This window comes from Gambusia affinis, linkage group LG01, assembly GCF_019740435.1.
Source record: "Gambusia affinis linkage group LG01, SWU_Gaff_1.0, whole genome shotgun sequence".
In the NCBI taxonomy this organism is placed as follows: domain Eukaryota; kingdom Metazoa; phylum Chordata; class Actinopteri; order Cyprinodontiformes; family Poeciliidae; genus Gambusia; species Gambusia affinis.
The window spans coordinates 42,056,057-42,079,310 of NC_057868.1; the positions used below are offsets into that span (position 1 = coordinate 42,056,057).

Sequence of the window (23,254 nt, forward strand, 5' to 3'; positions counted from 1 at the left end):
AAAATGATTGAACATCCATAGAAGGTGCCCTGTCTTTGAACCCATGTATGCTCTTTTTTTAAACCACAGTCAAAAGGAGATGCATAATGGCATTGTGGCTGGGAATGGAATAGAAGAATTTCTCTATTAAAATATAAAAAAATGATGTAACCTGGTGCTTGAGTTCTTTCAGGTGTCTCATTTATTTAATAGCTCAAACCTACTGTGCAAATATTTACATATCATGTTCCCATGCCGACATGTGAGGGAAGAATGCAGCAGAGAGAAGAAGTTAAAAAGGCAGGGATTTATATTGTTGCATCAGCTCACTGTTACCTCACACCAAGTGCTAATGTTGAAAATGATAAGTCAGAGGCGGGATGGTGTCACTTTATGTTAATATGACGTGACGGAGAGGAGGTTATTACAGCTAAAGTGATGATAACCTCCAAAACCGTGATCTTTGACTACCCTTAAATAGCAGGGAATGGCTTTGTGTGTGAGATACTGGAAGATTAAAATTTAATGATCTCTATGGGATGTAGGGGACAGTGCAGCAAGTGGATTGAATATAGAAAACAACTGCAAGATTTTGTTTTAGTCATAACAATTCCAAAACCGCAGCGTATTTATCTATTAGTGATTTACAAATTTAGTTTTGCCCTTTTGTGTAAAATTAATTCACACCAAATGTCATGTCAAGGCACTTCACACGATCAGTACATATAGATACATATCAATAAATCAAAGTACCATTAAAAAGATTATGTACTCCAGTAATTAATTTCAAACATCAAACTCATCATACATAAATGTATTAGACAGATTAAAATATGTTTTTTAGTTGTTTTAACACAGCTAATTAAAACCCAATATTCAATTCTAATAAAATTTAATTATTACATGAGACCAAAAAAAGGAAAAGTGTGTCCATTTACTGAACTGGAACTCCTTGTGTTTATTACACAGAATGAGGGGTTAAGATGGACACACCAATTTTATGCCCCTGATGTACCCTCAGATGTAATATTGAACCTGTAACTAATCTGTCATAATAATTAGATTTTTTTTGCTAAAACAAAGTGACCTAACCAAGCCATAAAAATGCATTCATATCTTCAGGATTTGCTATTTGCTATTTACTGAACAATGTTTTTCAAACATTTTTATTAGATTATGGGTATTTGGAATAAGAACAAGGCGGCGTTGGAATTTAATCAGTAAGTTGGCCTTTTGAAACTTGCAATTTGCTTTCCAAGTTACGCGACTGACCCGGTCAGTTGCAAATCCATTTTTGGATTATTAAAAAGGGCAGAGGGCAACTTTATCGTCAGTGTAGTTCTGGGATGGACATGTAATCCGGCATGCAGACCAGTTTTCCAGTGGGACAAAGCGCTTTGAGGCCGATAATGAGTTTGCAAACACTTGTGGCCCATCAAACAAGAACCACGGCCAATTGCTTGGTATTATTCACTGTGTTCAATCCCAGTCCTTTGGGGTTCATGGGGATCTTAGCAGCCTAAAGCTTGACAGAGCTGAAGAGGTGCAGCAGAAAATGTTTGAGACGTTCTACCACTTCGAACTTGTTCCCTGATTAGTGATTAATATTTAATTATAGGCAAAGCCTGCTTACTCTTTTCAACTTTAGCAACATGTTATTAAGTTGTCTTAGGATCTGACCTTCTTACTTGATGATTTTAAAAAATACATTATATGAGAAACATCAGCAGAAGAGCAACTTTGTTTGAATTTTGACTGAATTGAAATTCTGTGTATGTGAGAACAGCAAACATGAGAGAAGCGAGCAGATGTGAAGGACTGGTGCAAGCTAGAATGCTAATGTTATGCAATGATGCTATGAAAATGCCAACTAGTATGCAACTTATGAGGTTATTTGGTGACTTTTAGCTTCATTCCTTTGCCAATGCTAAGTGTGAAAATCAATTTAAAAAAGGTGTGAAGGAAGAAGCAGGAAATGCGTGTGTTTTCGTGGGGTGGTAGGATGTGACAGGGTCGCACAGTAAGAAAGGAGTTGAACGGTTAAAAACAAGGTTTTAGATGCATTCCCTGACTTAAGATGTGTTAATGCGTTGGCAGGAAGTGATTAATGGTAAACATGATACCAATATAGCTTGATGTTCATTTAAAGATGCAGCCATTAACTCATTCAGTCAAGCCTATATTGCCATGAAAAATACCTACACGTACTGAACATTTAGATTTGGATACAACTCTAGTTTTTCATGTCTTTAATTGGAATTGGAAGTGTTGAACCAAAAATGAGTATGATTTGCGTTTAGTTTTACAAATAAAAAAAAACAGCTCACTTGACTGTGATCACACCTGAATGAAAGCCCAATAAGACAAATTACCTGCAGAAGTCACCCTGTTAGAGGTCATTTGTACCTCATTTATTCTCAGTGTAAAAATGGCTGTTTTATATAGGCCACAGAGGTTTGGTATACACATTAGTGGAGAAAACTACCTAAATAAGGAGGACCAAAGAGCACACCCGACTGGTCAGTCATGAAATTGTTGAGAATTTTGTTGAGTACAGGGTCTGGTGATGGTACAACTTTCCAAGCTTTTAAAATCTTGCAGACAACTGGTCAATCTATCATCTTGGCCTATCTGCTAACTTACCAAGATACTTTGTCCACCTAAATTCACTTACCAGACATGGAGAACAATAATCCGAGATTATGTGGGTGCTGCTCTGTGGTGACAATGGGTGTGGCATGAGAGTTTTTGTAGTCAAGTGGGAGATGGTATATTGCTCCCTGTGCAATCTTACCTGGCTTGTTGATGTTACTGACTGTTGTTATCTGGTATAGGACAGGATTCTTGATGGGCTTGGAGCTTGCTCTGGTTCCCTGTAGGGTGGCCATCTTTGCTCCAGGATGCCTCTCAAATAGTTATGGTTGTTGCAGTGCTATTTGGCTGTGGTACCACTGGGATAGAATAAGGTTTGAGTTTAGGACTGGGGTTGTTGACTTGGGTAGTGCTTACTTGGGGTATGTTAAGTTGGGGAGAGAGGCCAGTGGGACTTGAAGACTTGGTCCATGTGCCGGGAACTACTGGTTCTCTGGGGGTCCTTGGAACACCAAAGACTCTCTGCTGTTGTAGTGTAGTTACCGATAGAACGGGGCAGCGGTCTATTATGGAGCCCGCCTCTACTGGATTTAAGCTGATACCTATGCAACACCACAAAACAGTATAAGGTATAGATATAGACTTTGTTGGCATGGAAGGACACTACTACGGAGTGCTCCTCCTAGTGTTTTTTGAAGTTATTGACTGAAGCCATGCTAAATATAAATGCATGCTACACTTTTAAAATTTTGAATTGTACAAGTTGTCCTTCCACTTCACATGTGAAAGTTTGTTGGTCTTTTACAGGAAATCTCAATGAAATACATTCATGTTTGTATCTGTAAAATGACAAAGTTAAGAACAGTCCATAAAGTATGTATTCCTTTAGCAGGGTCTCTATGTCTGCCACATAGTGAATGTCTTCTTCCACCATTCTGAGTTGTGTTTTCCATTCACGCCTTGTAACACCACCTTGATTGCGAGAAAAAGATGGACCACGCATTTTGCCGCCAACTGATGGTGTGTTTGCCCTCACAGATGGTCACTGAACGGGACTCTCATAAATCTGGGCCTGGATCATCGGCGGCGTCTGTCTGGGGGCAACCTCATTATAGGCAATCTGGACCGCTACCAGGATGTAGGGATGTATCAGTGTATGGCCTACAACACTGTAGGAGCTATACTGAGCAGGAGAGCAAGTCTACAGTTTGCCTGTAAGTTAATTAATATGTCTGGTACTTTTACTCAAAACTGCAGCAAAGCTGTACTTAGAAAAAGAAACACATTTGGAATAAACCAGTGCAGCTGCAATGTTTCAGTGTTTAATCTCTCACAGACTCTGTTTCTGTGGTTTCACTTTTTCCATAAACCCGTCAATGCCTTTTCTCAGTTTTCATGTCATGCATTAGATAGCTATTCATTAGGCAAGTGAGCACTCCGACTTAATCATGCTTCCTGTGCACATTTTTCATGACAAGGTGCAAATTAACTGAAAATGTCATTAGAAGAAACAAACACAAAGTCAGCTATAACACTCTAATGCCATTGTATACGATTTTCACAGATGCAAATGCGAGGTGCTAAAAGATGTGGTAAAGGAAAACAAAGACAGAAAGCGATTCAGAGGTTACATCATTCATTTTGGGAGAAAAAGAAATACATATACATTGTAGTTGTTATGCAAATTACTGACTTTGTAAAATCAGTATTTAGTCTCATCTTTTGAGACCTGGTGGCAGCAGTGGATGTACTGACAATGTGGACACCAGATAAATATGTTAAAACAACAGATTTTCCTACCACATAAATTTTATGCAGACAAGCATTTCACCTTGCTCGAGTTATGTTGTAACAGTGGCATGAGCTCTGTCCTCTTTCTTCATTGTTCCTTCTGCTTAAGATAACATTCTAATTGTTTAATTACTCTGGGCCAAAAAGAATATTGAATAAAGATGCTATTTGTGGCTGGTGAGGAGAAATCTTATTCCTCACCTATTTACTCTAACAAAAGCCCTTCTACTTTTTCTGCACAGAAGATTTCAGTCTCAGAGGGAAAATAAGAGCACTTGCCGTTTTCTACTAACAATAAGCGGTCAAAAATCAACTTGACTCCTTCCAGTCAGATGTTTTGACAAAGAAAATAGAAAGAAAACTTCATACTATCAGTCATATAGATGTTACCTTTACTTAATTATATTTTGTGTTTATTTTTTTGTTTACAATAGAGGTAATAGAATTGTGATTTATTTGCAATGTATTTGCTCTTTAAAATTCAAAACCCATTAAACTGCAACATGTAAAAGGAAATTTTGGAAAAGTCTCCTCTGTTACTTCAGCTGCCTAATGTGTTCACATAATTATTCCCCAGAGAAAGGCAAAATTCACTTTCCTATTGTCAAACATTGAGGTTTGAGGCCTAATGACATTTCAGACTGTCTGAGTGCACAGTATTTGTTCAAAAATAATTGAATCCAGGTGAATACAATTTGCCTAATAATATCACACAGTGGAATTTAGATTAAGCAGCTTTTCTTTTCTCCGAAAAAAACAGTTCTCATTTTCCGTAGCAATGCATCAGTTTTTTTAAAAATGTCTTGTTTCACACACTCCTGTGCTTTTCCCTCCTTGATAAGGAACAACTAGAATCTTGATGGTTGGTTGTTTCTTTTGTCTTTCCTCAGATTTAGATCATTTCAAAGTTCACACCAGAAGCGCTGTGTCAGTCCGAGAGGGACAAGGAGTGGTGTTACTGTGTGGGACACCCACTTCATCAGGAGGTAGATACTCACAGGCAACAATTTAAAAACACCATCATAACAAGAAGTCTCCGATTAGATGGTGCACTCAAAATTGAAAATCAGAATGCCTCCTCAGGTTGTGGCATGCAGTTTGTGTGTGTGTGTGTGTGTTTTCTTAAATAATCATAAAATGTAAAGCACTACTTTTCTGTAGATTTCATGTAAAAATTTTCAAATTGCAAATTGCCCCCATTTCCTGGACTTTATTAACGTGTTAGTGTCTGCATTGTATTTAGTGCAATCTGCTTTGTGAATCCAGTGCAGAAATTAAGAAAATACAACTGCAAAAACTTGGAGAAGTTTCTCAGGCTTTTATATAAATTGTAGTTCTTAATCATGTTTAAAAATAATAAACATGATTACATCAGTAATAAAGTAACATATTAAGTCATGTCTTAAGAGTGTTCATCAATTGCTTGCATGTCTGATTGTTTGTCTTTCAGACCTTACATATGCATGGGTCTTCAATGAGTATCCATACTTTGTTCAGCAAGACAATCGGCGATTTGTCTCCCAGCAGACGGGAAACCTTTACATAGCTAAGGTAGAGCCCTCTGATGTGGGGAACTACACATGCGTGGTGATGAACAGCATCACAAAAGGCAAGGTTCAGAGCTCGCCCACTTCTCTGATCCTCAGGACAGACGGTAAGATGCTGCAAACGTTCATGACATTCAACAATTTTTTCATTTATTTATTTTTCTTGATGTCTCTTTTGTCACCAGATTATCAAAGAACTCTTTTTGTTGTCCATCGCTGCATTTAAGTCCCTAAGTACCAGTAGCTTGTCATACACATTTGGTTTTCAACAAACAAATCCCCCAAACGTCCCCCTGTGCTGACTTGGCCTCCTCATAATTTGCGTTCCCCTTTAAAGACCTTCCTCCTGCTTTCACGTGAATTTTCAGGATTGTTCTGTTCCCTGATATGGTTTCATAGAAAGACTGAATAAAGATTGCCTCAGATGAATTAAACATGAGTCATACGTCACTGGACCATTACATTGAGTGTTCTGGTGGCTCAACCAGTTAGTTTCCACTCAGTGTACTGTACATGTAGCTGCATAAATTTAAATCCTATTGCATCACTGTCTGATCCCCGTCTTCTGCGCCTTTCCCTGAATAATGATATAAATAATAAAACTGCCCACTCAAGCTTTGAAATAATAGATAAGAAGCTGCTGACTGAAAAAAACAAGACATTAATTCCCCCCCTCTCTCGCTGTGTTTTGAGTTATTCCTCGCTGGCTCTGCACAACATCCAGTGACTGTACATTTAAGTGATGCACAGCTAAAAGTATTCTCATTAGAGAATGTTTGTTCATTTTGTCTTTTATTTGTCCTTAGTGTCATTGCTTGAACCTCCGTGCCAGTATTATTGTAGGTAAGTCATAAATAATAGAAGACTGAGCAGGTTCTTGTGCTTGCTCCTTACAGGAGTGATGGGCGAATACGAGCCAAAAATAGAAGTTAATTTTCCAGATAATGTACCTTCTTCGAAAGGATCAACAGTTACTCTGGAGTGCTTCGCCCTTGGGAAGTAAGTCAAATTCCTCGAAGAGTGTTTTCAGGTTTCCTTTGCCCATCATTCCAGAAGACAAACCTTTAGGTTTAAAAAAATACATAAATAAAAACATCCTCTTGTAATTATATTTCTCAGTGTGTGGAATGGGGAAAAAAAAGTCATGATTGGTTTTAAAACTCATGCTGAGAAGCTTTTTTTTTATTTTCATGGTTGGATTGGGCTTAATCTGAACCATTTATCCACAAAAATACACAAAGGACGCTTTTATAGTCCATCAAATGCTTCATTATCGCTCATTATTACTACCTGAGCTAAATTTGCCTACTTTTTTTGATGCAGCCCCGTTCCAGAAATCACCTGGAGGAGGGCTAACGGAGTCCCATTTCCCAGCAAAGTCAAAATGAAGTATTCAAATGCAGTGCTGGAGATTCCGAGCTTCCAGCAGGACGATACAGGAGGGTACGAGTGTGTGGCGGAGAACAAAATGGGAAGAAACACAGCTACTGGTCGGCTGGCTTTTTACGGTATGTGATTTTTATTTGCTTTTTTTTTTCAAGAAACACGTTTGTTACCATCAGCAAGGCTATTAAGAAATGTACATATTTGCACAAATATTTAATTCACGTATTCAAGCAGTTTTTGCGTGCAGAAGTCTGTATGTAACATAAACAGAATCTGAAGTTTCTTAAGGAAACTTCAGCAAAAGCCTCAAAAAGGACCTGAAAACGTAATTCTGAAGTTCAACTATGAAATCCCAGCTCCTCAGATAAAAAAATGCGTAAATATCAACAAAGAAATGCAAGATACTGGGCTAAAAAGAACCCAAAGTCTCAGCATAACCTTTGAAATATTCAGAAATTTTAAAGAGGTTTTATTCAAAACCCATTTTAAACTACAAAAAAAAGTCCTGCTCATTGAAAATATGTTTCACAAAGTTTAATTATTTTTGTTTAATTTATGGACAGCCTTGTAAAGCAACACACAGGAGAAATTAGATTAAACACAGTTATATTTAAACAAAATATTTGTTCTCCTACTGTATTGGTGACGTCTTTTGTTTAAATAATTTACCTCTACAGGAGAGGGTTTTTTCAGCATTTTTAAAGAGCTCACATAATAAATATTTACAGGTTTAGCGGTTAGCTGTGCTGCCTCGTAGCAAGATGGTCTTTCTGGTTCTAGTCTTGGATGTGTGGCTTTTCTGTTTAAGTTTGCATGCTTCCACTTATGAATGTATGAGATTTTTTTTTTTTTCTAGAGTTGGAAAACAACTGAAAAAGTTTCAAAATGTTTACCCTTTTACACTTTCACCTTAAAATATAGTAGCGTGAGAAACATGGGAATTTCATTGTTGTTAGAGTGTAATTGGAGATTTTTTTTAAAAAGACGTCTGCTTGGTTTTAATATTTTTATTATTTTATTGCTTTGCGATTGTTCTATTTAAAGTTTGCCCCCTTGGCTCATTCCGGCTGCTGCCTTTTTCTGTGAATTCATTACAGAAGCGAAAATGACACCTGTGACATTGAAACTGACAGCATGCTTGGCGCCTGCAAAGGAGCTGTGCTTATTATGAGCGCTGCATTCTTCCCATAAAAAAATAAAATAAAAAGTAAAAAAACAACAGAAAAAAAAAAATCTGAAAAGTTGTGCATATGTAATGCTGGAAGTTATGTGCAGGGTTGATGGGGTTTTTTTTACACACACTTAAGGTGACAGGTTGGGTTGGGTGGCGATGTCATGTGCACTCTACCAGTGGTGAGAAGGTTTCCGCTGTGTGGTTCAGTGTTTAATGGTAATCTTGTGTTGCCACAGGCTCGCGAAACATTTGAGTGATGAAATATTCAATCGTTTCTCTCTTCCCCCTTAAGGACAAGCCCATCCTGTTTGAGCTGCCAATCTGTGCTTCCTTTGAACTATTTGGGAAGTGGCATACTTAATGGCCCGGTGCCGCTTCCTTAAAAAGAGCCTTCCTCTGGGTTCTTGTGAGATATTTCATAAGAGAGGTATTTCTGTGTCCTCAGCCAAGCCTCAGTGGATCCAGACCATGAAGGACACGGGAATGGCCATAGAGGAGAGACTGCACTGGGAGTGCCAACGGAAAGCCCAAACCCTCCTACGCTTGGCTGAAGAATGGCCAGCAGCTCCTCTCAGAGGTAAATCACCGCCGTCTAAAAGCGTTTCATTTTACATACTTAATCTGCACCCGCAGCTCAGCAATTTTATTCAGAGAAGTGCGGCGTGAGAGCTTGTTGTCGGTTTTTCCAGCGCGTTGGATAAGAGTGTAAACATCTCGCGAAGGTGTGCCAGTGATGAGACTTGGATTTCGCTGGGGCTGGTTCTGCTTCACCTTGGCAGATTACAGCTTCTTAGAGAGCGGATCAGTCGAGTTCCCAAGAGATTGCTCCATTTCATTTGAATGGAGTCGAGAGTTGTTTTTCATTATTCATGGTGCATGTTTAAGCTCCTTGAGATTTAGGGACAATGGGCTTAATCTACTGTGAAATATATTATATGGGACTGCACACCTCAGTCCAAACCACAAAAGACAAGCACGCACGTCTGGCATATTCTCAGCTCAGTTGCTTTAAACTTGGCTGATTTTAACTGGCTGCTGAAAAGTATTTTTTTTTTTTGTCTTGTTTTTTGACCCTTAAAAAAGCTCACTGCTAGACACACTGAATTACACAGCAAATATAATGAGTTTTAAATCATTATTAAAGAGGCATTCTTAAATGTCACTCTATATTTTCTTGGCATCTTAATGTCTCAGAGGAAAAGAGAATCTGCAGCGCCTTGCAGAAAGAAGCATTTGTACCAATTTAACTTTTAATATTTTACAAGTATAAACTTCATTGTATTTTACTGGGATTTCACATGATTTACAAGCACAATGTCGTGCATGCTAATGGAAGGAAATGAAATGAAACTTTAGAATTGTGATGTGCATTTTCATTCAACCCCCCCTTACTTTCTAACCCCTTTGTATCCAATAAACTAAACGTTTTCACTCACCTGTATGGTGTATGGTCCATGAACCATTTGTTCTGTTGCTTTTTAGTTTATTTTGGTCATTTCATCTTCCTTTTATAAAACGTATTAAAAAAACATTAAATAAGTGGTTATTTGATTTTTGTTTTCAATAGTTTCTCCTTGTCAATGTCAAAAGGATGAGCAAAATCTTAAAAATATATTTTATAGTTTGGATAATAAAATGAAAATGACTTTAAAACAGAAGTGTGACTTGATATTATAGAAATGAATGCATCTCATTTTTCCAGCGTAGTAATTTAGCCACATTGAAAACCATTGGGAATATCTTACTAGATACAGTAAATATCTAGTAAATATTTAAATCTAAATACTGAATTATGTTCTTTTTCTTTATTTTGCCTCATCATTATTTGACGTTGAAATTATTCTTTTCATCTGTATTTTAGTTATCAGATAACTGACTGAATGCCCACACACTTAGAAATTAAACCAATGCCATTTCACTAGCATGACGTGCTTCCTATATATTAGTAACTTTACTTTTTGGTCATTTGTATGTAAAATAAATACATTCAACTGCCTAAAAATAGTTTTATTTTTAGGTTTCACTCAATATTAAAACTGGCCTTGCAATATTGGAGCATTTTGTAGCCTTTTCAGCATCAGCGTCTTAGAAAAGCCATATTTCTGTGTGCATTGTTTTTGCCTAAGAAGAACAGAGGAACAATACTCTAACTCACATGTGTCAAACTCGAGGCCACCGTAACTTTTATGTGACCCTCTAGATTCCAAATTACATCAATATTTCCCTCCAGTTGTTCACAAATCTGCAAAACTTGGGCTAAATTCACACAAAATCAACTTTTTTTCAGATTTTACAGACCAATTTTGCTTAAGTGACTGCTACCTCAGCCTTACGTAATGTTAAGTTGTAGTCCGTGACTAATACAGCGATTGTTAAAAAGTCACATTTAACATCGTACAGAAGCTCAAATATCACAAAGATTACTTGGAAATATTTCTGAATTAGCACCACAAAATCTGTGATTTTGATTGCAGGAAAACACAAAATCAATCACAAAATCCTGGATAGACGTTCAATATTGTTTCATTTTAAGAAACACTTATTGAATGCTGAAACCAACAGCTATTTATTGATATGTTAACAGTTTAATGAGTCCTATCTATACATTTTGGCACAATTGGCCCTTTAAGAACATTTACATTTTTGATATGGCCCAAAAAAAAAGAAAATAAATTTGGCATCCCTGCTCTAACTTTTTATAAAAATACTAGTTTTGTTAGTCAATCATCTAAAAAAATCTAATAAAATATATTAGACTGCAACACTTGATGGCGGTAAATACTTTAGTCAGAAACTATGCATTCACATTCACAGCATGCGATACTGGGAAACACACAACATGTGTTTATCACTCTCACTCATAGTTGTTGGTTTACGGATCCATGGCAACAACAGCAGCCTTGAGATTTCCACGTAATTCCTACAAGCCCGGTACACCTTTCATTTGGAAGCGTTGTCCAGTGCTCTTGGCAGAAATACTTCAGCTGTACCAGATGGGATGGGGAGTTGTATTGCCGAGCCGTGTTCAGTTCTCTCCAGAGCTCTTGGTTCTGATCCATTTCTCACTGGGTGGTCCCAGAATAGTTCTAGATCTTTCCTGAAGCGGCGTTTTGTGTCATCTTACTCCAACTTCAGTGGGTTGACTTGTTCAAATGTAAACCACAGATCATAAGCACTCTGCCCTTTACCCTGACTTGTTTCCCACTTCCTCTTGCCGAGATATGTTCCCAGAAGATGCTGCTTTCTTTACTCTGGTTAGTGATGGCACTGATAAAATGATGCTCGGTGATTTCTTTTCCTGAAAGTATTGAAGAAAAAAAAACAAGCTTAGTCCAATCTTTGTAACATGAGTCAAAGGATTTGGCTTCACCTGGTCTGAGATTCTGTAGGCTGTCTTGTTTCTTTCAGTAAGTAATGGCTTCTGTTTGCCACGCTACGATAAAGACATTATTGACTGACTGTTGCTCTGATTGTTCTCTCATCTCTACAAAGAAACTGGTGTCATTCACACTGACCAAAGGATCGTTAGTTAGCCGCTGATCCAGACCCTTTATTCCTGTGTATTGCGCCGCTCTGGCCCTCCAAAACAATATTTTTTTTTCTTCCACAGATCTGTGCCCAGAAACAATCATATTTCACCTTCTGAAACTTCTCTTCTGTCTCATATGTTCTAGCATTTATGAGACTCTATCCTATCCTTTTACGCTGGTTTTCAAAAGACATTAAAACATAGGATTTCATATCATAGTTCTGTCAGCAGTGAACAATGAATTTTGTCCTTTTTTAATTCAATTTTATTATGTTGTAAAACTTAATAACATGGAAATGTATAATTGATTGTGGATTTGTTGTATTTTTTAAAAGGAATAAAGTAGCTTGAGCAAGCATAGCCGATGCTAGATACATAGATTATACATATTTTTGTAAATGTACAGAGTTTGTGCTGATTAGTTATTACAGGTAACTATGAGGTACATTTCTAGTTGCTGCTGAAAGTTGCCTTTCCCTGACATAAAGTTTTGAGTCTGTCCACATTTTTTCTCCACATCATACTATAATAGGTTGGGCTGTTTGCTCAGGTAGACAAACTGCTCTGTAGTTTTAAAACGGGGTTCACAGGATGACTGACTAGTGTAACAAAAACTCTACATGAATCAGTAAGTGTACTGTGGATTTTGATTTTTTTCTTTAACCCTCCTGAAATTTAGACAAGTTAAAGGTGGAATTTGTTCAACTTTTCTAGCATGTGATGATGCAACTGCAATAAAAGATAACATTAGCTTAATGCTTTTAAAAGATCTTTTTCAGGAGTCCTAATATATGTAAAGAGAGCAGTATGTCTCATGATTTGTATGCTGTACGCAGGACAAGTGATGAAATAGTAAGACTTGATCACTCCTTTTTTTAAATAAACTAAGTATGGTTTTATTAAGAACGACGTACACACAGAACTTAAAAGGAATAAAAACCGCACTATCTTGATTTAATCTGCAAACGCCGGCAATGTTTTTGAAAATCTTCTGTTTACCAACATTTATCAGATTGTGACATGCAAAAGCAAAAGCTACCCTTAACTCTCAAGCAATAATTGTTTCTTTCATCCCTGTCTTCACAGGACAGGATCCACGTGGAGGATGGGGTCCTTACGGTGTCGCCGCTCACGCTATCTGATGCTGGCATGTACCAGTGTGTGGCTGAGAACAAACACGGCGTCATATATTTTGCGGCCGAACTAATGGTTTTAGGTAGGATGGCATTTATCTCCTAAATCCCCAAATCATTGTTACCAAAAGAATCTAAAGGTTATCTTACTGTCTTTCTTAAAGGTTGTATGGCTTAGTGGATAGAGGGGTCAAGTGAGGATAATTTTGTGGTGTCAAACGCATTTATATTTATTCTTCTTTTTTTTCTTTCTACTGCCTTACAAAATTAATTTTTCACTCTAAAATTATTATTTTTTTCATATGTTGTCGCATTACAGCCTTTATGGGGATTTTATGTGCTAGACCAACACAAAGTAAAGCATTATCGTGAAGTGTTGTTGATGTAATACCTTCAGAAGTCACCGAAATAGTAAATAGAGTAGTGAGAAGTTGCTATGGTGATTCAGAAGGAGCTGTGGAGACTCATAGCTCAGGTGAAAACAAAAATCTGTTGACAGGACAACTATAATTCGTTGGCTTCTCAGTTCTGACCTCAATTGAAAAAACAAAACAAACGAAAAAAAACAAAAAGTTGATATTGTACTATGTCACACATTATTTGGGCTACAAAACTCTTATTTGTTCAAGAATTAGCTGTGAATGTCACCCTAAAACATGGCAGTGATAGCTTCATGCTGTGGAATACTTTTGTTTATAACATAGATAGAAAACCTGCATCCTGCCAATGGAAGAAAAACCAGAACTAAACACAGTTATCCTCTATGAAAACATCTTAGAGGTTGTAAAAGACATTCACCAGAAGAACAACTCTTAACTCTTCCACGACTGAAGAGTTGATATTTATGTATGCTCTCTGTAACGTTTGACTGTGATTAATGTGTCATGTAGACAAATTGACAAATTTTCAGCCTTAATTTGTTCAAATAGGTTAAAAGAAATTGAACAAATACCCTAAATACTTGATAAAATTGAATGGGTGCGAATACTTTTGCGTATATTTATGTAAACGGGATAAACAAAGTTAAATTTTTACACAGAATTGCTTTGTAATTTTTTATGCATTACTTTAACTGATGCCTTTATTCAATACGACCCAAGCAAGAGAAAATGAAACTCACAGCATTGTTACTCTCCGTATCCATTCCATTCTCATTACAAATAATTAAAGCATCTGTCTCCATCTCTTCAACATTTATTGATTTTCACAGATTGAATTACAGAGTGCTTCAAATGCCTTGTGAGATCTCCTGCACTCTTGTGCTAAAAGACAGTTTGCTTTCACCCCCACCACCATCAGCTTCTGCTCCGGACTTCACGGGGAATGTCCTCAGAGCTTTGCTCAAAGCCAAAGCTGGAACAACGGTGACGTTGGACTGCAAGCCCCAGGCCTACCCGACAGCAAGCATTTTATGGAAGAAGGGGAACCTTCCTATCCACACCAACGACAGGTAATCACAGCAACTAGTTAGCAGTCGTCCATGGGAATGCAATTAGGACAGCACTGGCATTTATTCCCACGCTCTGCTCTCTTGATCTGATCAATAGTGACTCCAGATACAAACAGCGATTAATTATAAGATCCTGATGCAAGTGTGGAGCACAGAAAAAAATTAAATAAGTGTTTATGCATTGATTAAATGTTGATTAAACAAGTTCCAGTTGGAGGAAGGCATTTACCTACAGTTTATAAAGACGCCTAACTTTCTCCTTTTCTTAGATCAGACTTTCTTCCCCACCAGAAGTTAAAGTTGCTTAACAGAAGCTTGACTTTGTATCATAACCATATTTTAAAATTTGCCTCCATCTCTTTAAGAACCTCCAGTACAATAATCCTTCTGCATCCATTGATGTTGTTTATAACCATTATTAGGAGCATTTTAGTTTTTATAATGAGCTCTGCAGATGCCTAGTTCCACCAGGTGTTTAAGTGCTGCTGCCGCTAGTCTGGAGGAGCTGAGTGGGGAGTGGTGCTCTGCGGGCGGGAGGGAAAAAGGAGAGAAAAGTAGCTGGATCATGTGTGGATGTTTCACTGCAAGAGTCACTAGAGTTTATTCCGAGCCATATAGCTTAATAAGAAGTGTTATTTTGTCATTTAAGCTTCCGCAGATCATTTAAAGGCAAAGTAAGCTTAGCGTATAGGTATTTATGTAAACTTCATCATTACAGGAAAATGATAAAACAATTTTAACCTAAAACAAAAAAAGGTTTATTCAAATTGTATGTTTATACATCTAGTTTTCAGCTTTATGTTGTTGCTGTCTGTGTTTGCCTCCACCTGCACAGGATCACACTTTCTCCAGATGGAACTCTGAGGCTGGCCAATGTGAGCAAGTCGGACGCAGGCAGCTACACGTGCTTCGCCAGGAACAGATTTGGGATGTCGAGCACAACTGGAAGGCTCCTGGTTACAGGTGAGCTGCGCTGTTAAATTGCACCCCACTTAGTAAGCACAATTCACTGCTCGGTGTGCGTCATCACAAGAAAGAGCTGCTGCATTTAGGTCATTCACCAATTGCAACCTTTTACATTTTGCTCTCAGAATTGTGTTTAGCAGAAAGCATTTTTGCATACTTTGGCAAAAAGCTGAATTTTTTTTTTCTCCTTGCATAATCAAAACGTGCTCTGTGACTCGAAAAGGCTTGTCTTTCAGGGGTTTTGTGAGGCTGCAATAATCCACTCGGAACGTATTTGACAAAGTACTTGAACACTGTTTTCCTCAAAGCAGCTGAAACAACCAATTTACTGCAGCAAGTGAAAGTGCCTTGAGTGGAAGCAGTGAAAGCATTAGTGAGGTGGTGTCACGGATTCTGTTATTGTTGAACATGCATTTCTTTTTTTTTTCTTTTCGCCTCTGGAGTGACAGCTTAGTGTTCTCCGGGTTTCTTATTGGTTTTGTTAATGTGCTGAATGATATTGTCTGCCGCTATAATCACCAAGGCCAGTTATTTCTATAGATGACTTGAGTATTTATCATCGACACAAACCAGTCAGTGATGCTCGGCTCTGACCGTGACATTGATTCTTTACCAGCGACTTTTCTCCTTGACATTCAGCGTAAAGATGTAAGAGTACAAGTTCTCTTCCTTTGTGCTCCCCCTTCTTCCTCTGATTTCCTCACTTTCATTATCTTGCCTTTTTGAAGCTCAGAGGACTTCTCTAAATGATTGCTTTAGTGTAGCGGCGCTCCTCATTTCCCGTACTAGATCTACACGGAGCCTGTTATGTGCGGTTTTATCTGATCAGCAGCATTGCAATTTCCATCAGGATTTCAGAAGATTATACAATCTGTGTCATCCTATTACCCATTTTAGAGGCAGCAGGCTGCATGTAATCACACAGTATTTGACTGGGACCTTTCTGTACAAAGACAACATGGCTAAGCCTGTGACTCACTGTTGTACAGAGCTTGTTTTCCAGAAAGTGTTGCATCTCTGCTTCTGTTTTCAGTGAAATCAACAAAAGGTCTGCTTTTCTGTTTGCAATGAGACACCTTGTTTATTGTTAAAGTCTGGCGGCTATCCTTCAGACTTTGTTTTTTGTTTTTGTTTTTTTGTTGTTTGTTTTAATGGCAGATCCAACCAGAATCATTCAGGGACCAGTGGACATGGAGATTATTGTAGGGGAGAGCATCGTGTTGCCCTGCCAGGTGGCCAGTGATCCTGTCCTGGATGTGTCCTTCTCCTGGGCATTTAATGGACAGCTCATCACCAAGGGAGACGGCCACTTCGAGCTTGTAGGCGGCGTGAGTGACCCTTACTCATACATAGAAGTGTACTAATCAGATATTTTGAGTTATTCTTTAGGAGCCCTAATGAACTAAATTTATTGTTTTTCATCGAATTTGCTTGAGTGTTAAAGTAGTTGTAAAATTTGACTTGCACCAGTTCTTTGTGTTGCCACTACCATAGGCAACGTCCTCAGCATGCAGTAGTGGTTTCTTAGCTTAGCTGAGCCAGAGAAATGAAGTGTTATTGAAAAGAGGAGGTGGGGTCATAAACCAACCAAATGTTAAGCATCGTATTTAAAACTTCTGGATTAGTTTCGTTTTTTGGATGGATAATTTTAGTCAAAAAAATAAATAGACAACATCTAACTAAACTGAAAACAACATTTCTTTTGTTTTCCTCCTGTTTATTCTTGACGCATCAAAAAAAAAATATGCCCCTAATACTTTCTAGGAAACAACACACACTGGTGGGGTCTTGTCAGAAGCAATTCTTTTCAATGTTTCTGAATTGAAAGCAAACACTGGTCTCATTACATTCCAGTTTCTCTAGCAGTTCTTTTGCTCTACTCTGGTGGCTTTTCTTCTTTTGTTGTGTAGCAGCACCGGTTCTGGTTGGATAGTTGTTCAAAATGGATAAGAAAAGAAATGAAAAATCTGTATCTGACCCAAAATCACTGTAACAAAAATTGCCTAAAAAACATATTGTCTGGCGGTCAATTTCTCGTGAGATTAGCTACTCTAGCCTGCATGAAAATGTGCAGAAGGATTTATAGCTGATATTTTAAAGTTGTGTACTACAATTACATAGTGAACATTTTAGGGTAGCTTATGGTAAATGTGTTTTGATGTAGTAAGTTATTTACTACACTTTACCTGTTGACATGAATGAACAACTCCACTTGGCCAAAATCCAAAGATCCTTTTTGATGCTTTAGAGAACAGCATATCCAATGTGCTTTCCTCTGATTTCTCTAATCAAAATTTAGGTCATTCAGTAGCGTTCACAGCTGCTCTTTTACACTGAAACACCATTTGAAGTCAATTGTTAAACACCATCAGCGTCGTCAAATAGTGCTAAGAAAAGCTGTGTTAAACTGCTACATTCAATCAGAGACTAGCTAGTCAGAGACCAGCCAGTGCTATGATCATCCACAGAGATTCAAATTAAAACAGATACAAATGCATGCTTTAATCCGGTCTGAAAATATTGACTAGGTGACAGATAGCTCCCATGTGACAGGAAGTACATTTAATCTAAGCTGAAAGCTGAGCATCAGACATGGTTAAGCACTGGAGCCAATTTTGTGGAAAAACACTTATTTCCTTTCTGACATAAGCGGTCAATTATACCTTCTGTTAGACTGATAAATTCCTGTATGAGAGGACTCTGCTGATTCTACCCGCTTTTGTTCTATGCTGAAAATTTATGAAGACTTTTGCATTTTTCTAGTTTTTTGTTTTTTTTAATGTGTGTTTTTGCAAATTGCTTTTCAAAGACAATAAAGTCCAGCTGAATTGAACTGATATTACATTAGTTTAGCAATCATAATTAGAAGGGTTAGCATCACAAACTCTAAACAGAATCTTTTATGTTTATGTCCTAAAAGGATAAACATTTTGAGTTTATATCCGTTTTTATGCTTAGGCTCCTGTTATCTGCTGATGCAAGTTCAAAGTCATTACACCTGTTTGCCATTTCAATGAAATGGCAAACAGGTGTTGCCACATCTCAATTGTTGCCACATTTTATTTAAGACAGTTTTAGAAGTTCCATTTTAAAACCTTTCCAAAGATTTAATAAGACCATTATGTTCTAAATTTAAGACTTAAATTACGAATGGTGTTAATCAGGTTGATCTAGTTGGCTGTAGTTTAATTTTGTAGCCTTCAACACAGTAGCAAGCCTAGTCGTACCCCTCAGCTGGTGGCTGGATCAACTTATTTTGATATTAAGAATGTTTTCATTTCACTTAATTAAATAAACCACAGTGCAGATTTCTTTCACAGATTTGCTGGAATGGCTAAATATCAGTGCATTACCACCTGCATTTGACCTGGCCATGTCAAAGCAGAATTCATTGGAAAAAAATATTTTTCTTGCTGGCCTGGCCAGAAAGAAATTAATTTGTATTTCAGAACATGAAATGAGGTCGAACTGAAGAGGCAACCAACACAAATCTTAGATAACTCTAGTAATTAAAAGCATGATTTCTTTAAAACCTCACATAACGGGCGTGCTGTGGTGGCGTAGGGGATAGCGCGACCCACATTTCGCGGGTTTGATTCCCGGACCCGGCCGACGTTTGTCTTCCCACCTCTTCTTCCCCCTTTCCTGTCAGCCTACTTTCGAATAAGGGACACTAAAGCCCACAAAAAGACCCCCTGGTGGGGAAAAAATAAATAAATAAATAAAAAAAATTCACATAACACCTGTTCAAACACCCAGGTGAAACTCAACCAGTTCTGGAAAAGTTCTTGGGTCTCCCTTTTTTAATGTGCAAAATGTTTCCCTCCATCTCTACCATTAAGCTAAAAAACGACTAGTTAACGAGCCTACAATAAATTTCTTGGAAGTATTAACAGTGGCCAGTATTGCTGTGGCGAGTTTGATATCATTCATTTTGCAACTTTAAATGTCTCCACTGAAGCATAAAAAACCAGCGTGGTTAGGTGAAAATCTGTGGAAGGAAGTCCAAATAGATTATTGAAGCCCTATCTGCTTCCAATTGTATTTCTGTGAATAGAAACAAGTCGGTCCCTATGCTGAAATGCAGTTCCCATATAAAAGTCATTATGTAGGTAATGTGCCAGGTGTTCAGCCATTGTGACAGGTGGAAATCACTTTAAGTAGTCTTCTTCAACTCCAGCTCAGTCTCAGCTCAGCTCATCTGCTTTTTAATAAGCCCAGGTTCGCCTTGAATTCTGCTTTGACATGGCCTGCTGCACAGCCTTGCGTAAGCGGACGTGGATGCACATCATTAGACATGTCTTCAGAAGGAATCAAAGCGTGGCAAACACTCAAATGACAAAACATTTTCTGTACGTCTTCGCACCCTGGAGACCAGCCATTCTTTTCACTTGCGTCTCACTGACAGCGTTCTTATCCGAATAGCGCGTCCTTACCCAGAAATACCAGAATGTCTTCACTCCAAAGAGATTATCAACTAAACTTTGCTGCTTTGGGGAGTTTAATTTCCATAATTAAACCACGTTGGGTCTGCTGCCATATTTCCTTGTTTTGCTGCCAATGCCAGTAGAACAATTTCAGCTAATTTACTGCTCGCACGCTTTTGGGTCTTCTTTAGATGAAAAGGTAGACGGTCTGTTTATCCTATGAGTGTGGAGGAACTGGCTGCATTGTTGCTTTTTTCCAAATACTTTTTTATTTTTATTTTTTGCAACATATCTTCGAAGGGTAGATGATGACCTTTTGAAATCTTGTAAAAAAAAAAAAAAAAAAAAAAAACTGCAACCATGGCAGCAAAAGTAACACAAGTCTTTATAAAAACATTTTGGGGATTAGTTTTTGATCTCGCTTTTTATTTCAGCCACCTGTGATCTGCTCTGATCACACTTAGTTCAACATCACTCCCTCTCACAACTTGCAAGTATTCATGGCTTCGCTATTTACTGCAGCTTATACATACTTCAGTACTTCCTTTAATGAGCTGCCCCAGGGTCTGTTATCTCTCATGCTACATAAAGCCCTCTCTCCTTAGCAGAGAACAGCCGGAGATCTGATGATCAGAAACATTCAGCTTTACCACGCCGGCAAATTGTGGACACAGACGTGGAGAGCCTGTCAGCCGTAGCTGTATTGATTGTAAAAGGTAAGAAAACCTTCCCTCTGCTTGGCGCTCTCTAATTAAAACAGGGCTTGCAGCCAGGATTTTTAATTGGTTTCTTTTTTTAAAATGGAAAAAAAATAAATAAATTCCAGTCTTTATTGCAAAGTTGATGACTGATTTAACTTAAACAGAAATTATTTCTTTAGCTTGTAGCAGGTGCCAAAAGGTGAGTTTCCTTTTCAGGTACCTGTTCCACGAGCCAGGATATTTCTTATCCACTTGCAGAAATGTACCCCAGATAGCTATCCTGTAATGCTAGCACTGCTTTAGTTATCGCTCTGAGCTTTGTAAAGGGAAGATGCTAATCTATTTGAATTTGGAAAACATTTTTTCAGCAACCTTTAAAGTCGAATACCTGCTTTTGGGCATCTGTGGTAACAGGAGATAAATTCAATGGTCAATATTCAGGGGTTTAAAGAATTTATATTTTGCACCATGTGTTTTGCACTAATAGAAAATAACTGCAACTCTTCAGAAATGAGTGTCAGCAACAGATTTTACATTTAAATGACAAATGGTAATGCTGCACAAGTTCAATGTTTATTTGAGATATTTGAGACGGATTTAAGTAAAGGATCATCTGTAAATCAACTTAAGGTCATTCTTTAGAGTCGGACCACTGCTTAAAATAATCTGTAGGTTTTACAACATCAGGCTGTAAACCCAATCAACGGTTCCCTTTAAATTCAGGATAGTTAAAGGTTTACATAGGTTTTAGATTAACTTTGCAAAAGGGTTAATTTTTCTTTGGACATTTGACATTCCTCAGCTAAGGTGAGGAGCACTGACTTTCAGCATCGGCCGAGATAACGTTCATAAAGTAGTAGTCGAAACACAGACTGCAAAAAGCCCAGGAGAAATTGAGAGTTCAATATTAAGGGTAATTAATGGTATTTTTAAATATAAATATGAAATATCAGAGTTCAAAGATGTTAAATAAATAATTGCATGCATATAGAACTCTGACTTTGAAATTGGTATTGTGGTCAATCTCGAGTTCAAATTCAGTTTGTTGTTAAAATATTGTAAAAGTTACATCAAGTCCCTTTTTAGCTGCACTTCAGATAAATTGTATCTTGTTAAAGCACATTGTGCCTGAAAGGACTTTTAGCATTTCAATGCAGAGAATAGAAACTCATATTATTTAGCCTGGTCACTGAGCACAACAAATAGCACATTTCACAGATTTTCCAAATTGAACTCAGCATAATATTATTCCCATACCTGAGTTATGACTTCTGAGACAAATGAAATGCAGCTTAAGTTTGGGGGATAAAAGTTCAGCATAGCATAATGGAAACTCTTCTAAAGTAATGGAAAGATTTAGGAGGTTTTCCAAACTGCAGACCTTCAGGGCATCTGGGTTTTTCAACTTAAATTGACTTGCATTGGTTTAGTGATTGCACGTGTTTCTTCAAAGTTATTCTGAAAATCATGGGAATACATAGTTTTCCTTGTCTGTTTTTATTTAATAACAAGTCGTTATTAAATATAAACTTTGTTTTCACTCTCATGTATTGGCAAAGCAGTTTAAATTTTCAAGAACAATAACAGTTAATATTTTACACTTCTTTGTTTCTCTGCCTCCTTTTAATGACTAATATCCAATATTGAGTGTAGCGAATGTACCCAACAGCAGAATGCGTTTGAAGAGGAGCTTGTTGTTGTTCATGTAGCATGCATTTCTCCAGAGAGACAGCTGTGGGAAGCCACACTTGGCAGAGCAAAATAACTTTTGCTAAGAGGAGTCACAGCTTCTGTTTTAAGGAGGGACCATGCTTTAATGCAGGTACGAGAAGAGATTGTTGTTTCCGGCTCGGATCAATAGCAGCCTTGCAAACTGACACAACGCAAATGTGCTAAATGTCAGATGAGGTGAGGGATGATCTCAGTGTCAGGATTTGAAAAGGTTGGATCCATAACTTTATCTTGTAAGCATACCTACCATTCATGCTATTCAGCCTGGCATGTTAAAGATGTTTTAAGGCAAATCGCAGTAATGAGCGGTGAGAAGTAAGGCAAAAAAAAAAAAAAAAAAAAATTCTTGCTTTTCAAGTCGAAGCAGGAACATGGCAGGGAGAATAGATTGGCCTAGAACTGACTGGAAACAAACTTGACTGTGACTCAGACTGTGCATTATTTACACTTCCTGCTCACGGCAGCTGTCACGGATGTCTCACGGTTTGGATTGAATAGCTTCAAAAAAGGCATGAAGCTAGAGTTAGAGAGCCAGCCATGGGAAGGAGGAAATGTCTTTATTTGATCACTGCAGACCTTTAACAAAATGGCAGAGGCTGCATGCATGTGTGCCGAATGCACGTGTTGGCCTGCTTCCATCACCTCTGTGAGCCACAAAGGAATAAAAGCGAAAGAAAAAAAAACCCCGGCATCAATTCATTAATAGGTTTACACGTAGCTGCACGGGCTATTTTTAATATTTTTATCAGCTCTTTTGTAAGCTTATGCATACAAACATACAAACTCAAAATAAATGTGCGAGCGAAATGATTCACTCGGCAGAGTGGTTTGAGATGAGTCATGCATTT

At 37.8% G+C, this 23,254-nt stretch overlaps 1 pseudogene; it reads left to right on the forward strand.

The window, feature by feature from the left end:
• The window catches only part of LOC122830076, a 33,513-nt pseudogene extending 11,995 nt beyond the window's left edge, over positions 1-21,518 (forward strand).
• The last annotated feature ends 1,736 nt before the right edge of the window (positions 21,519-23,254 follow it).